The sequence below is a fragment of the Acanthaster planci genome, linkage group LG14, assembly GCF_054643075.1.
Source record: "Acanthaster planci isolate LZ-2023a linkage group LG14, COTS_SCS, whole genome shotgun sequence".
NCBI lineage: Eukaryota > Metazoa > Echinodermata > Asteroidea > Valvatida > Acanthasteridae > Acanthaster > Acanthaster planci.
Genome location: NC_141790.1, coordinates 6,481,056 through 6,494,419, shown reverse-complemented (window position 1 = coordinate 6,494,419; position 13,364 = coordinate 6,481,056).

Genomic DNA, 13,364 nt, shown 5'->3' with positions numbered 1-13,364 from the left:
TACATGATCATTGATCATGGTAAATCCACACTAAGCTGTAACTAGAAGCTCGCCAAGGTTTTTATCGTTTTATTGAATGCTGAGTAAGGTTTCCAACTTATTTTCTATGAGATGTGAAGTTACGTCTTTCATAATTTGCCAAAGTGCTTCAACACAGAACCTGTGGACTTTTATTTTTTTAAGTTTAAGTTTAAGTCTGTTTAAGTTATAATTCTGATTATAAAATAAAGTCCCAAATGTTGGTTTTATTTCATTTTCAAGAAAGTAACGAGAACCATTTTAAAGAACTGAGTGCCATGAATACCGATTTTTTACTGAAAACTTTTCGACGTGAAAAAATTAATAAGCTTGCTTAGCTTAAGGTCAGAACTAGCTCTCTAAAAAGGTTTATCAATTACATCTATCAATAAAAACAGCACACAGCTTATACGTTGAAATTGTAAAATGTCAGGCCTTTAAAAGTGAACGTTCTAAATGCATGTTCCCTAATGAGACTCTTACTATAGACTACTTTTTATTCCCCAGCATTAGCTTATCATTCCGTTTTGAAAGACTGACAAGGACACTGAAGAAGAACCTAGGCAACTGGTAACGAACAACGTGCCACAAGGTGGCCACCGTTCCCTTCCTCTGTATCGCATTTAACTATTACCCATATACGAAGCGCTCATCCCCCCACGGCCCGCCTGCAACTCCTGTAGGCCTAGTGACTGCGTTAATATCTTTTCTACAGATGCTCGCGGCGCAGTCTTTAGTCTAAAATCCGGAATAGGAATTTCAGCATAAAATGTCAATTTCATTTGCCCTGTTAGAAAATATAGCACATAGATGCATGGGTTAGTCCGTGCCTAGGCTTGAATCAGCTCACCCTGGCTCGACCAGGACCGAACGTGCCACATTGGCGTTGAACCGCCCCTTCCCGCGTGTTTACCCTTGCAAGAAGAGACAGGGGTGCCCAGCCGACGCGCGGGCTTGGAGCGAAGCAGTGTAAACATCGAGTAGCTATCGGGACAGGAGTGTCAACACGATGTAAGTGCTATGACCTAGGCGAGGAGTGAACAATCTTTCGCCAATGTTTCTGACGAATCTGAGGCTCCCTAATGACTCTAAGGACAACCACGATAGCAGCCAGTCGTTGAATACTTTGCTGTTTTCCGAGGTGCGATTCCTCTCCACACTGTCATTCATTCGAAAAGGATATCGGTTTTGTTTCTGTTTTGCTGTTATAATTTTATATAATGCAGAAATAAGAGAATACATTAGGCCCCCTATAATGCTCTACCAGTTGCGTAGGTTTTTCGTTAGCTTACCGACACAACGAAACCAAAACTAGGTGAACAACTAAAGAAAGTTGCTGAATGTCTGATATGAGTAAAAACCCATCTGCCAAAAGTTGCACTTGTTTGATTTTTAATGAGTAATTTAATTAGGCCCTATACCTCAAACTTGCACTGAACTGTACGTTAGACAGATTTGAAAATACCGTATTGATTTCTAAGCGCACTAGGAAGGAATCTAAAATGCAACCAGAAAGCTAGTAGGCCTATTATCAAACGTTAGAATTAAACAGCAAAAAAGGGAGACTAAAATACAGACCTAACGATTTTCGCTGATCAGTAGAGAATTGTTAAAAAACTTAAATAAATAGTTGTGCTGCAATGAAAAAGTTACCGATGGTCTTCTTCAAGGTAATAAACCGATAACCATGTCTTTTCTACGATGTGCAGTTACTACACGTGACGAAATTTTTATGTCAAACAGCTCCAATTGTTCAGACGATGTTTAGCTTCTCCATTTTCGAATTTCTGAGGTGAGTAAATTTCACTGAGAAATGAAATGTCAGGGGCAGGGCAACGGCGCATCTCCGGAGTGGAATGAATGATGCGTGTAAAAAGCCCTAAGTTTAACTTCACCTCTCAGAAGGGCTGTTAATGGTTAAACCAAGAATTCCAAATAGTTTACCCCCCCCCGAAAATTTGAGTGAAAAAATAATTTTTAAAAAGAAACTAGTAAATTATTACATAACATAAATAAAATGTGGCCAAAATGAATTACACAACTAATCTTTAATTTCAAACTAACTCGTTTTTAATGTAATTTAGTACTTTTACACGAGTTGTATAACTACCTTCAGATTTTGACGTTGGCTATGTTCAATTTAAAAAAATTATGTAAAAGGTATTATATGTTGTGTAAATATTACCGACGCAATGGGTACTTATCACCATGTTTTTCGACTCAGGACAGACGTGTGTACATCAACCAACGGGCTTCAGGACGGAAGGTACGAAGAAATTTGTGTCGGCGTGCGGTTTTGATCATCTTATTCCAACATTTGAAAGTAGCTGTGGGTAAATGTGATCTTGATTAAAGAATTAAACGTTTCAGCAGAAAGTTTTAAACAGAAATTCTGTTTGAAAAAAATCACAATTTATAAGTAGCAACAATCACATCTACCTGTAAACTTTAAACAAAATTTTTTCATGATATACTGTTGGTTTGAAATCAATACCATTCAAACACAAAAGTAGGCTTTAAAGAAAGGAAATAAGGTAACCACAAGTTATTCTACACAGAATCCCTGTACATATTTATGGCAGAATAATGTGAAATTTATTTAATTGCCTGTACTAAGACATAAAGAAAATTTACGTATGAAAGCCCTTGAGTGTTGTCAAGTACATATTTTCAAAAGTGAGGTATATTTTTTAAAGTTTGTTTTTTATAGTGTATATTTTTTCCAAGTTCGTTTTTATGAAGTATGTTTTTTCAAGTTCGTTTTAGGATTTATGAGTTATATTTTTAAAATTTATTTTGTGATGAATAACGTCTCCTGAAAATTAACATGGAAAAATATATCTCATGATAAACAAACTTCATCAAAAATCTATATCTTAAAAACAATTAAGAAACAATGTTCTTAATATAGATCACATGAGAACGAACTCTTGAATGTACGTCTGTAACAAACGAACATTGGAAACTTGTGTCGTACAAACGTAGTCAAAAAAATTTATTTCCTAAAACCGAAATTCGAAAATATACTTCACTTTTTGAAAATATATACTTGACGGCACTACAGGGCTCTCGTATTTACTTAGCTATTTTCAAAGTTCAATTTTACCAAACTTTTATGAACAAACTTACCCAACACCTGTATTGTAAAAATTGACCTAATTAGTAGTAGGTTCGTTTAGCATATTGCAGTTGTGTAAAATTTTACACAGCCTGTGTACTTTTTTTCTGTGTGTGAGCTGAATTTTGGATATTTTGCTTGTGAAGTCTCATTCCCGAAAGGTTCATCTGTATGCTGTAATTCACAAACAATTATAGTCCCATTTTTTGTGAAATCAGTTAATTAACTGTATCCCCTTCCCGGTTGCACCTTAATTATGACTACAAAATGCCTGTTCGCTCCAATCCGCCCGCACCCTACAACGGTGCTGGAAGGGGCAGTTATTTTTGGATACATGACGAATTTCTTTTGAGTTCTCATTGGTTAAAGTTCACTTGACAAGTAACTTACTCCCGTGTGCGCTTTGCTAAAAAAAGTTATTATTTAATACCGGAAAAAAGATATCTATATTATTATATCTCTTTCCTAGACTTTCCTAGAGGTACCAAGTTTACATTTAATAGAGATATCTCTATTCTTAGACGTGCCAAGTTAAGGGAAATTTTTCCCAGAATAGAGATATATCTATTCCTAATAGATATATCTCTATTAAGTTTCGGCTTCCGAGGGTCAGCAGGTCGCCCCCGACGTTTTGTGTTTAAAAATCTATTATCTTGAAGGGTTTTGAATCGTGTATTGTACTTGTACTCCTGTAATTGTTTGCATTAGGAAACTTGACACACACCCCGGCTCAGTGAAACTTTGTGCGTTACATTACAATGACCTTTCGTTTACCCGGTGTGCGGGACCGGAAACATAAAAGAGATATCTTTATTAAAGCAGGACGTGCAATTGGGCAAACATGGTCTGCTTTTATCATCACTTATGAACAGTGTGTTGGGGCTGGATGGCTTAACAACAACAACAACAACAACAACAACAACAACAACAACAACAACAACAACAACAACAACAACAACAACAACAACAACAACAACAACAACAACAACAACAACAACAACAACAACAACAACAACAACAACAACAACAACAACAACAACAACAACAACAACAACAACAACAACAACAACAACAACAACAACAACAACAACAACAACAACTTGTCACTTTATAGCTTCTTGGATTATGGAATTTGATTGTGCATCTTTGTCGTGTTTTTTGGTAAAGTTTGGTCGTTAAAAAATCCAATTTTATCTCAAAAACTGAACTTCAGTTTTCTTATTTTTGTTGGCTAAATTGTACCTTCGTGTGTATTTATTAACTCAATTCGGTCATAGCAATTATATTCGACCATGTTCATAGCTCGACGGCAACACTAGCTGTAGCAAAACCACATCTCATCTCACCGATTATTAAACGTTGATTATGGTTAATATCCGAATTTTTTTAAATACGACGACAATATATAAAAACTCATAAAATACCAATCTTCTGTGACTGGAAATTTCCCGGTTCAAGGGTAGATCGTCCTGAAAACAATCACTCTGTTTAAGTCCATTAGTGATCTTTACAAAATGAATGAGTACTCATTTAAATTTTAACTTAGGGAGCATGCTTTGTGCTACCTTGCACTGGAGTATACATGTAAGAAATGTATCTGAAATCCATTATTGGTTACTCTCAAGAACTTATCTATGTTTTTCCTTACAGATGAGGACGATGTTGATATGATGTAATTACAGGGAGACGCTGTTCATTTGAGGGTTTTCTGTTGAACTATACATTGATCCCTAAATTTACCAGCTGAAAATATTTTGAGCAAACTCTACTCAATTCCCCATGAGCTGCAGCACAATATTACCAATACCAATGCAAACAAAATGTACGTTGCAGGATGTCCAAAATTAGGGCAGATTTTAGTGCAAAAACAGCCGTAACGCAGACTTGTCTGTCTTTGATGACAACAAACGTTTGCTTATAAATATGCAAAAACTGGCAACAGCATAAAAATACAAATTGCACCAAAATTTCCTGTGTCAAACACAAGCAGTTTGAAAATGAATGGGATACAAAGGACTATTTACAAGAACTACGTCAGAAAACTCGTTAATGCGCCTTCAAAATTTGTTCAAAATTTTTCTGTAGTCCATTAAAAATTGTAACTTGGCCCTCAGTGTACAACTAACGTAAATCTGTTGCACTAAAGAGCTTGTTTATGACTTGTTAATGATTTAAAAGAGATGTTGCTTTAAGAGGTTGAACACATGAATGCTATTTAAACCTCCCAAACTATTCTCTCTATTCCATATGTGTGTTAAACAAATAAATAATTTTCTTTTATTAATTAAATACCAGACAAACATTCATATCATTTTGATTGACGAAGAAGGGAGATTATATTGTTGGCAATTATCGACACAATGTAATCTCCTCCTCTCGGATTTAATTTAGGTACGGATACGGCTTGACGAATAGGAGCACGTCCAGCGTTATCTTCTTGATTAATTGCCGTATTTGTCTGTCGGTTAAATTTCCTTCACGGCACGTGGTTCTTGGACGTTGGGGCGCACGTTCACTTACCATATCGCCACTGATGAACCGACCTGGACATGGAGGCATATTCTGCTTTGTATATTCACTGGGAAACAAAGCTTCCAAATCAAACTTGCACATAACAATGGCGCCAGTTCAGCTGCCAAGCAAACGAAACTAGTGCTGGAAACTATATCGTAACTGTTTTATGAAGCTGGTGCAGGATGCCTGTTCTAACGTCACAAGTGATTTCTTTACATTTCAGTTTTAAAAGTCTTACGTGAGCCAGATCATTCAAAGAAATTATGTTTCCTTTTTTTACAGGTTTTGATATAAATAAATAAAATCACATCTAAACAGGCCCTCATTCTGTGGAGGCACTGCATTGTGTTGAAGTTAAATCTGAAAAAGAAACATCGAGTAATTATGTAGTCAGACTCAGTTGAATAATTTCCTGCCTGGAGAGTGCTGGACCTTACGTTGGAAAATGGTCAGCCAAATACGTACAGAAATTGTTGAAGTAAAGCGTCAAACTTTTTTAAAGACATTAGTCACAACGTAACTAATAAACCAAGTAATCCTGCATGTAACTCATCACCATAAAACGTATTCAGCTATCCTCAAAATAAATGTTTATTTTTAAGACTTTGAAAGTTCTTAAAATTGCACAATTAAAGATCAAAATGACATCTCAAGTTCCTGCCTTGTGTCAAACAACCCAGGGACTTCCAAGCATTAACAAATACAAACGCTTTATTATTGAATCGATGAGAGTACACATTTTGAAGATTACATCATGTACACTCTCATTTGCTTATGTAGGCCCTACACAAAGCCTGTAACTAGACTTTCATGCATCTCTCTATTCCTGTCAGCCATAACCAAATATTGAACAGAGCAGATCTGTTGTAGAAACGAATTTACCTTTTCTCTTCTATACCATTCCAGGATGTGCATATGAGAGGAATTGTGGAATGACTTGACTTTTGGTAAAGTACAGACGGACATATTTAAGCAGTAACACAAAATGAATAGAAAGCTTACTATTGATTTGCCGATGAGCAGGGGAAAATTCAGGATTATTTAATTACAGTTCACCATGGAGGAATTCACATCGAATGAAAAGGGACTGGGAAATTGGAAAATCATATTTGTGTTGAATGAAAAGGATCAGCTGCCTCGGGCATGTAAATATGAAGGTAGTCAAGGGCATGAGCTTGGCGAGAAACAATTGAAGTCTTCTGGTCAATTGTAAGAAAATCTAATTGGCAAAAACCAATACAAAGCTCCGTACTGCGCCAAGCTGGAACAGAACAATGCCTATGAGGAAAACGCAGATTGCCAAACGGCCAAATCTGTCAGGCTAGAACAGAAAATTACTGTCTGGAAGATTCACATGGAAATAACAGGAGTAGGCCTATGTATTGCATGCAGCGGAGCCTCGTTAACTCCGACATAACCTGACTTACCGGCTGGGGAATGTCGGGCTCGCGTGGCAATAAGGTGCTGTAATGTCATGCTAACTATGTCTAATGTGAGTGTGTTTTTATCCAATTTGTTCCCGATTTTCCGATCTCTCCCACTCCCTCGCTGGTAGTTGCAGGGTGGAATGAACACCACAACCGCTGCAATCATTGTAATGGTGAAAAACGTCGCGAGGTCTCTGTAAATAACTTAGCGTAAAACTGACGGAAACTTAGACAGAAAGGACGTCGAGGCTCACGGTATGATGCTGGGACTCAAGTCTTCAGGGACTTGTGCTGTATCCCTATCACTCCATTAGGAAAGATTGGACGAGGCTTTTAACTACTCGAGTCGCAGGAGAGATTCCCGTGTAAACCGACTCACTTAGGAGCCCAGTGACTTTTCAAGAAATCATCCCTATTCCCAGAGGATTGAGCCTTTAGTTACCTTTAAGTAAGCCATTCTTTTCAATGTAAACGTTTTGAGAGGGGGCTTGCATGCATTGACAATCTTTTTGTGTGGTTGAAATTTTCCGATGTTTTCGAAAACCAGAACCATTTTGATGTGAATAATCAAAGACATAACCACATTAAGTTGCACGTTACTCCATAAGGAATTGATTAATGTTGCATATTTTCCATTTCAGAATGGAATACTTAGTGCACTTGTTCTTCGTTATAATCGAATAGGGGTAATAGTGGCGCAGTTTTTTATTACTTAATTAGGCTTCTTGTGTTCTTAGTAATCATACTATCATTGTATTAAAGTGTGACAAGCACGAAAATCCTGACAAATAAAATAAGTAGTGTTAATATTATCAGACTGGCATGATGCCGATATTTTAAAGGCTGTGATATATTTTTCATTTGAGTGACAATTAAATGAAACTGGTTTTTAAAGATTCTTGGCTGGTTTTAATAATTATTTAAAGCATTTGATGGCTTGGACAATGCGAGGTATATGATCTTGTATTTTACATTCCATTTCTAAAGGTGAAGAAAATAATACTTTCATTAACACCAAGATTATATTCAAACCTCTAGGAAAAGCTTATTTTTGTCGCCTTTGCATGTGTTGGAATATTATTTTTTACGTCTTGTTTCTAATTAATTCACCATTGCGAAGTGTGTTACACATGTAAGTGTGTTACTCATGCATGTTAACTCCTTTAGAATTTTGTTCAGAAAACTGCAAAGCGATGAAAAAATAATGGTGTCTTATGCCATCAAAAACCTGGATTCGTGGTTCTCTTTGCAAAACAGTAAATGCAACATCGAAATTTACGAAAAGAGGAAGTTAATCAGTTTTGGTTTCGAGATATTTCTTGTCTTTTCAATTTTATAGCTTATAGACACAGATTGTAGACTAACCCTGGAGTGGAATTTGCTTTTTGTGTTGTAAAATATGTCATTAAAGTCCAGCTGCCCTAGCTATGATACAACCAAGCTACATTTTCGGTGAATTCATACGTTTATTGAAGAGAAACATGGTTCCCAACCAGAGGGATGCAAATTGGATTTCCCCTGAGTCGTCACAAACTACTTGGATGTCACTGTGGAATATCTTTGCATGCGCACTATGCCGACCAATTAAAGAAATTACAGAACAATACATGTACCATACCTGGCCATCTTTTGCAAGAAGAATTTGCTTGACCTTGAGTATCTCCTTAATTCATTACGTCGTCTTCGATTTTTTTGTCGTTTTCTCCTGCGGATTGCATCCCCTTAATTGGATGCTTGTATGTATTATTGTCATCTCCCCAAACGAGCCTAAAAGGCCAGGAACGCCAAAGTCTTTTTTATTCTTCTTTTCTAGTCTCCCGCTGTGAATTATCGACTGCGCAGGGAGGTTGCCATGTCCTCACAAGTACCACGCAGCCGCAGTATGAAAATGAACCTATCTAGAATTACAAGGTAGCGTAAGGCACAAGAAACACAAAGAACCTACAAGACAAAGAAAGTTGACAATTGTCGGGAATTTGGGACACACAGTGCACCATTGAAATATTCCTTGCTTCTATTTTGTGTGTTTTCCAATGAACAGTATTGCATTTCTTATGTGTTTCTTTTCAACATTTTGATGCAGAGTGGGAAATAAAAACTACTTACTATGATAAAGTGAATTCAATACAGAGAAATTTTACAGTCCCTTGAGATTTCTGTGCTGCATCAGTAGGCTATTTACTATTAAATGTAATCACTTAAATAGTACATTAAACTATCATCAATAGCTCAAACCAAAATGATTCAACAGCCATCACAAAATCCCGTAAAACACATTTTACCGATTTTGCAAATAAATATCCCACCGAACTTTTCTGACTCCACACGCAACTGTATCCCTCTGGACAAACAACCATTTTTTTTTAATTTAAAAGTCGCAGTAAAGCTAGTACGATACAGAGTTACCCTCTATGTCTTGTGATAAGGAATTGTCTCACGAATTTTACCCAAACTTGAGTTCATGCGAATACCATTAGCAACGTTTTAAAGAAACAAACCAACAATGATATAAGTAGAAACTAAATTAAGATAAAACTTACGAATATCAACAAGCCAACTTCACGTTAAAAGCAAATCTTACGAGGATGAAAACCCATCAAAGCTCAAGCACAGTCATGGGCATCTTCCTTCCAAAAGGTGACTAGTCTGAGCATTATGTTTCAATTATGGTGATTTCTTTTCCGCACGGACGAGAAAACCTGGGCGAATCGAGTTTAATTTTGAGCTCAGGTCTGTCAGATTTGATTTCCCGGCGGATAGTGAGTTGGGAGACTCTCTCGCATGAATTCACCTTGGGCTACGGTCTTGATAGACAAGGCTACCGGATGACGAGAACGGCGCAAACGCGACATATAAGTGGCTGAGTACAGACGACAGTGTATAATGCAGGTTTGGGTCACTCAAATCCCTTTTAAGTTGAATCTGAGGAAGTATTTAAGTAAAGAGAAGAGAAGAAATGAGTTCAGCTTGATGAGTCGCACTTAATTTCCAGTGAATATCTTTGATTATGCTTTAGTCGCGACTTAACAAAAGTCGATGGGTCTTCTGGGTTTTAATCGAATACATGAAGCTACACAATAACTTCTGAGAAAATGCATTGTGGAGAAATAGTTTAAAAATAGTGAGAACTGCCATTCACTAGTAAAATGAATTTTAATGACCATTTCCATTTCTCTAGTTGTAATGTATACAATATTTTTATCATATCACAAGGGCCGGTTGTAAATTGTGTGTTGTATGTCATAAAATGTCTAATGTGTCACAGTGATATCAACATTGTTTCACTTTTTCAACTCGACTAAACTTAAAATTGAAGATATTTTGTAACATTAGGGTATTCGGTTAGTATAGAATAAATAAATAAACGCAGAGAAAAGGTTAGTAAATATGATGACTGGAATAAGCTCATTAAATGCTTGACCTTCACAAACAGACTAGCGGCAATAGCCTACATCCTGACATTTTATTCCATACCATTGGGCAATGTGCTCCTGGTGCAGTCAGCCGGCATAAGTGTGTTCACGATCTCTTTTCGCCGAAGACTACCGGTATATTAATGTTGCTGATGCCGACATGAAGGATACAGGTCTAATTTGACCTGAGCGGCAAGCGGAAACAGTCGACGACACCGATCTCGAAAAACGCTTTTGCAATCAACTTCGAATCAGCAGCACGCTTTGCGCAGGCACACGAGAGACGATCTTCAAAATGAGCACGTGAGATAATACCTCTTATATTACTTGCAGAAAAGCTGTTTTTCGAAACCCACACTCCAGTTCCATGATAAATCTACATGACAAAAATATTGAACTTTTTATCGCATTAGCTTTACGGAAGAGATAGGTTTTATTCGTGTGGAATGCACAAAAATCCAGTTTGGAGGATAATGCTACATAAATGATGGGGTAAATTTAAAGGTTACTTAAGGACTTTTGTCATAAACTTGGCATTACAATGAACAGAAGTCTTCAATGTATCACTTAACTTCCTTGTGTGAAAGGAAAAGTTAATGTCACCTTTTAATATAATTATAATATTATTTGTAATATTATAAACATAATGCAAACAGAAGCATTTATGAAACTTATTCGTTGATGTCTTATAAGTATGTACTAGAGGATAACACCATATCTTTGAGTTATGGTTCGGTGTACGACGGCTGTCTACACGTGAGTTGCTCACACACTTAACAGGCCACCCAGAACATTGTGTGACGCCGATATATCTGACTTCCGGTTAAAAAAAGACAGACTCTGTGCAAAGGATACGTCTTTTAATGCTAAAAATCCGTTTGAAAAATTTACTGTTTTCTAAAAGGGTGTAATATAAAATTATCATCCATTGTCACACCCACGAAACTTGGTAGATCATCGGTAACGGTGTAACAGGGTTCATGCTATTTTGTATATGCAAAGGATGTTTTGTGCCCTTACGTGAGCTATCTTGTCTGTCCTCTCATATATAACCGCTTAAAACTTAGTGTCACAGACTTCGGAAGAAAAATCATGATAGTCGTTTAATAGCTGGTCGCCTTACAATGAAGGCATTGATTTGTAGGCCGGATTGCCCTGTCAACTCTGCCGTTTGAAGCTTGGCCCCTCACGCTCGCACGGATGAGCATCTAGCTTGTTATTAGAAACTCGTACCATCGCGTCTCTTCTATTTTCCTCACTGCTTGCTCCGCCAGCGGCCGAGTGTCCTCATGTAACAGCCTCTTGCCCGACCACTCCACCTTCTTGCCTTTATCGACAGTGCGAGCGCTAATATCGTGAGACGTTCCCGCTGGCCGTAATTTGGGTAAATTTGGCTCGCCGTGCGATACTCATGCACGACTGCCCCAGCCGATCGGCGGTTTCCGCCCGCCTCGGAGTGAGTGACGAGCTAGTGACACAGACTAACGCCGCTCTATATCATTTGGCTGGATACATGCGATTTCTCAGTGGCGAGATAAATGACCGTTTATGGCTCGAGTTTTGAGTGAAAGGAGCAAAACCCTAACTGACTATTGCCCTGGGAACTAAAAAAATGAGACAAACAGTGGGTTGAAATGCGATTTTAAGGTAAATGGTTTCGAAGCAGCAAGCACTTCGTAAAATTTTCCCGTATAGCGATAATCGTAAGGTGAAATAACTTACATGAAGAAAAGCATGTTATGTAAACCACAAAACGAATGAGTCCAAATTTGTAGCATGTGGTGCAGCGATGAAGGATTCCCCAGGGGAAAAAAAACTTTTGAGGAAAGGAAGATAGGAAAAAGAAAAGGCAATAAGGTTAGAAGATCCCCAAAATATATGTACAGAGAAGGCGAATTCAACGCTTATCTAACAACAGAAACATAATTGGACCAATACCTTAATTTAACACATCCAAGTTTTCCTGAGTGCTAAACATATATCTAGCCCCCCGATTTCGAATATTGTTTTCCAACGTCCTCTCTTCATCACTGGGTAGGATGTAAAAACAAGCCATGAATTTTATGCACGAACTAATGGGGGTAGTCAATCAGTCGAAAATGAAGTGATTCTTTTTCAGAATATTTCTTAAGTGCCTGCTCATATATGTACACTGAGGTAATTTAAATGAAATTAATTTCCCATTTTTATCGCCCTACAATTTCTTTTTAAAGGGCATCAGTCGGTATAAGCTATAAAATGGAGGCGAAATTGGTCTAGACGTAGTGGATTAGCTTCAGAGGTTGATTGGCCAATTCATGGATATCACAATCATGATTCAAAGCAGAAACTAGTAGGCCCTGCCGTGGAGGGGATTCCTCAAATTTGCTTTTTCTGGTGAGCTTTAAATTCATACGATTTCATACTAAGTCTTCAGTGGACCACTGTAAAAGAAGGTGCTTAGAAGAAGATTTTAAGCATACATTAAGATGGAAAATTATTACTTCTGTGCATGTACATTTTTTCTATAGAATTGTGCATGAAATGCATTGCTTTTTTCATCCGGTCCCATGGTGCATTGCGAATGTCGAAACGGCTTCTTTTTAACATCCCCAAAAGAGCACAGTACTAGGGACTTCACATGCATGTACTCATACTACGTGCAGTTAATATTCAAACAGTGGAAGGCTGAGATGAAGATTGAAAAGTAACTGACTGGATTCATTATTACAGTTTGTAAATTCTGAATTCCTTCTGAGTCCATGCCCCTGGTGAATGAGGTCATTTATCCATAAACGTGCCTATGGTTCTGAAGTTGAAGGACTCTAACAAATATAGATACTACCCTATTTGCTCTGATATTAGCTTATGAAAATTGTACCCACAGCAAGTGAA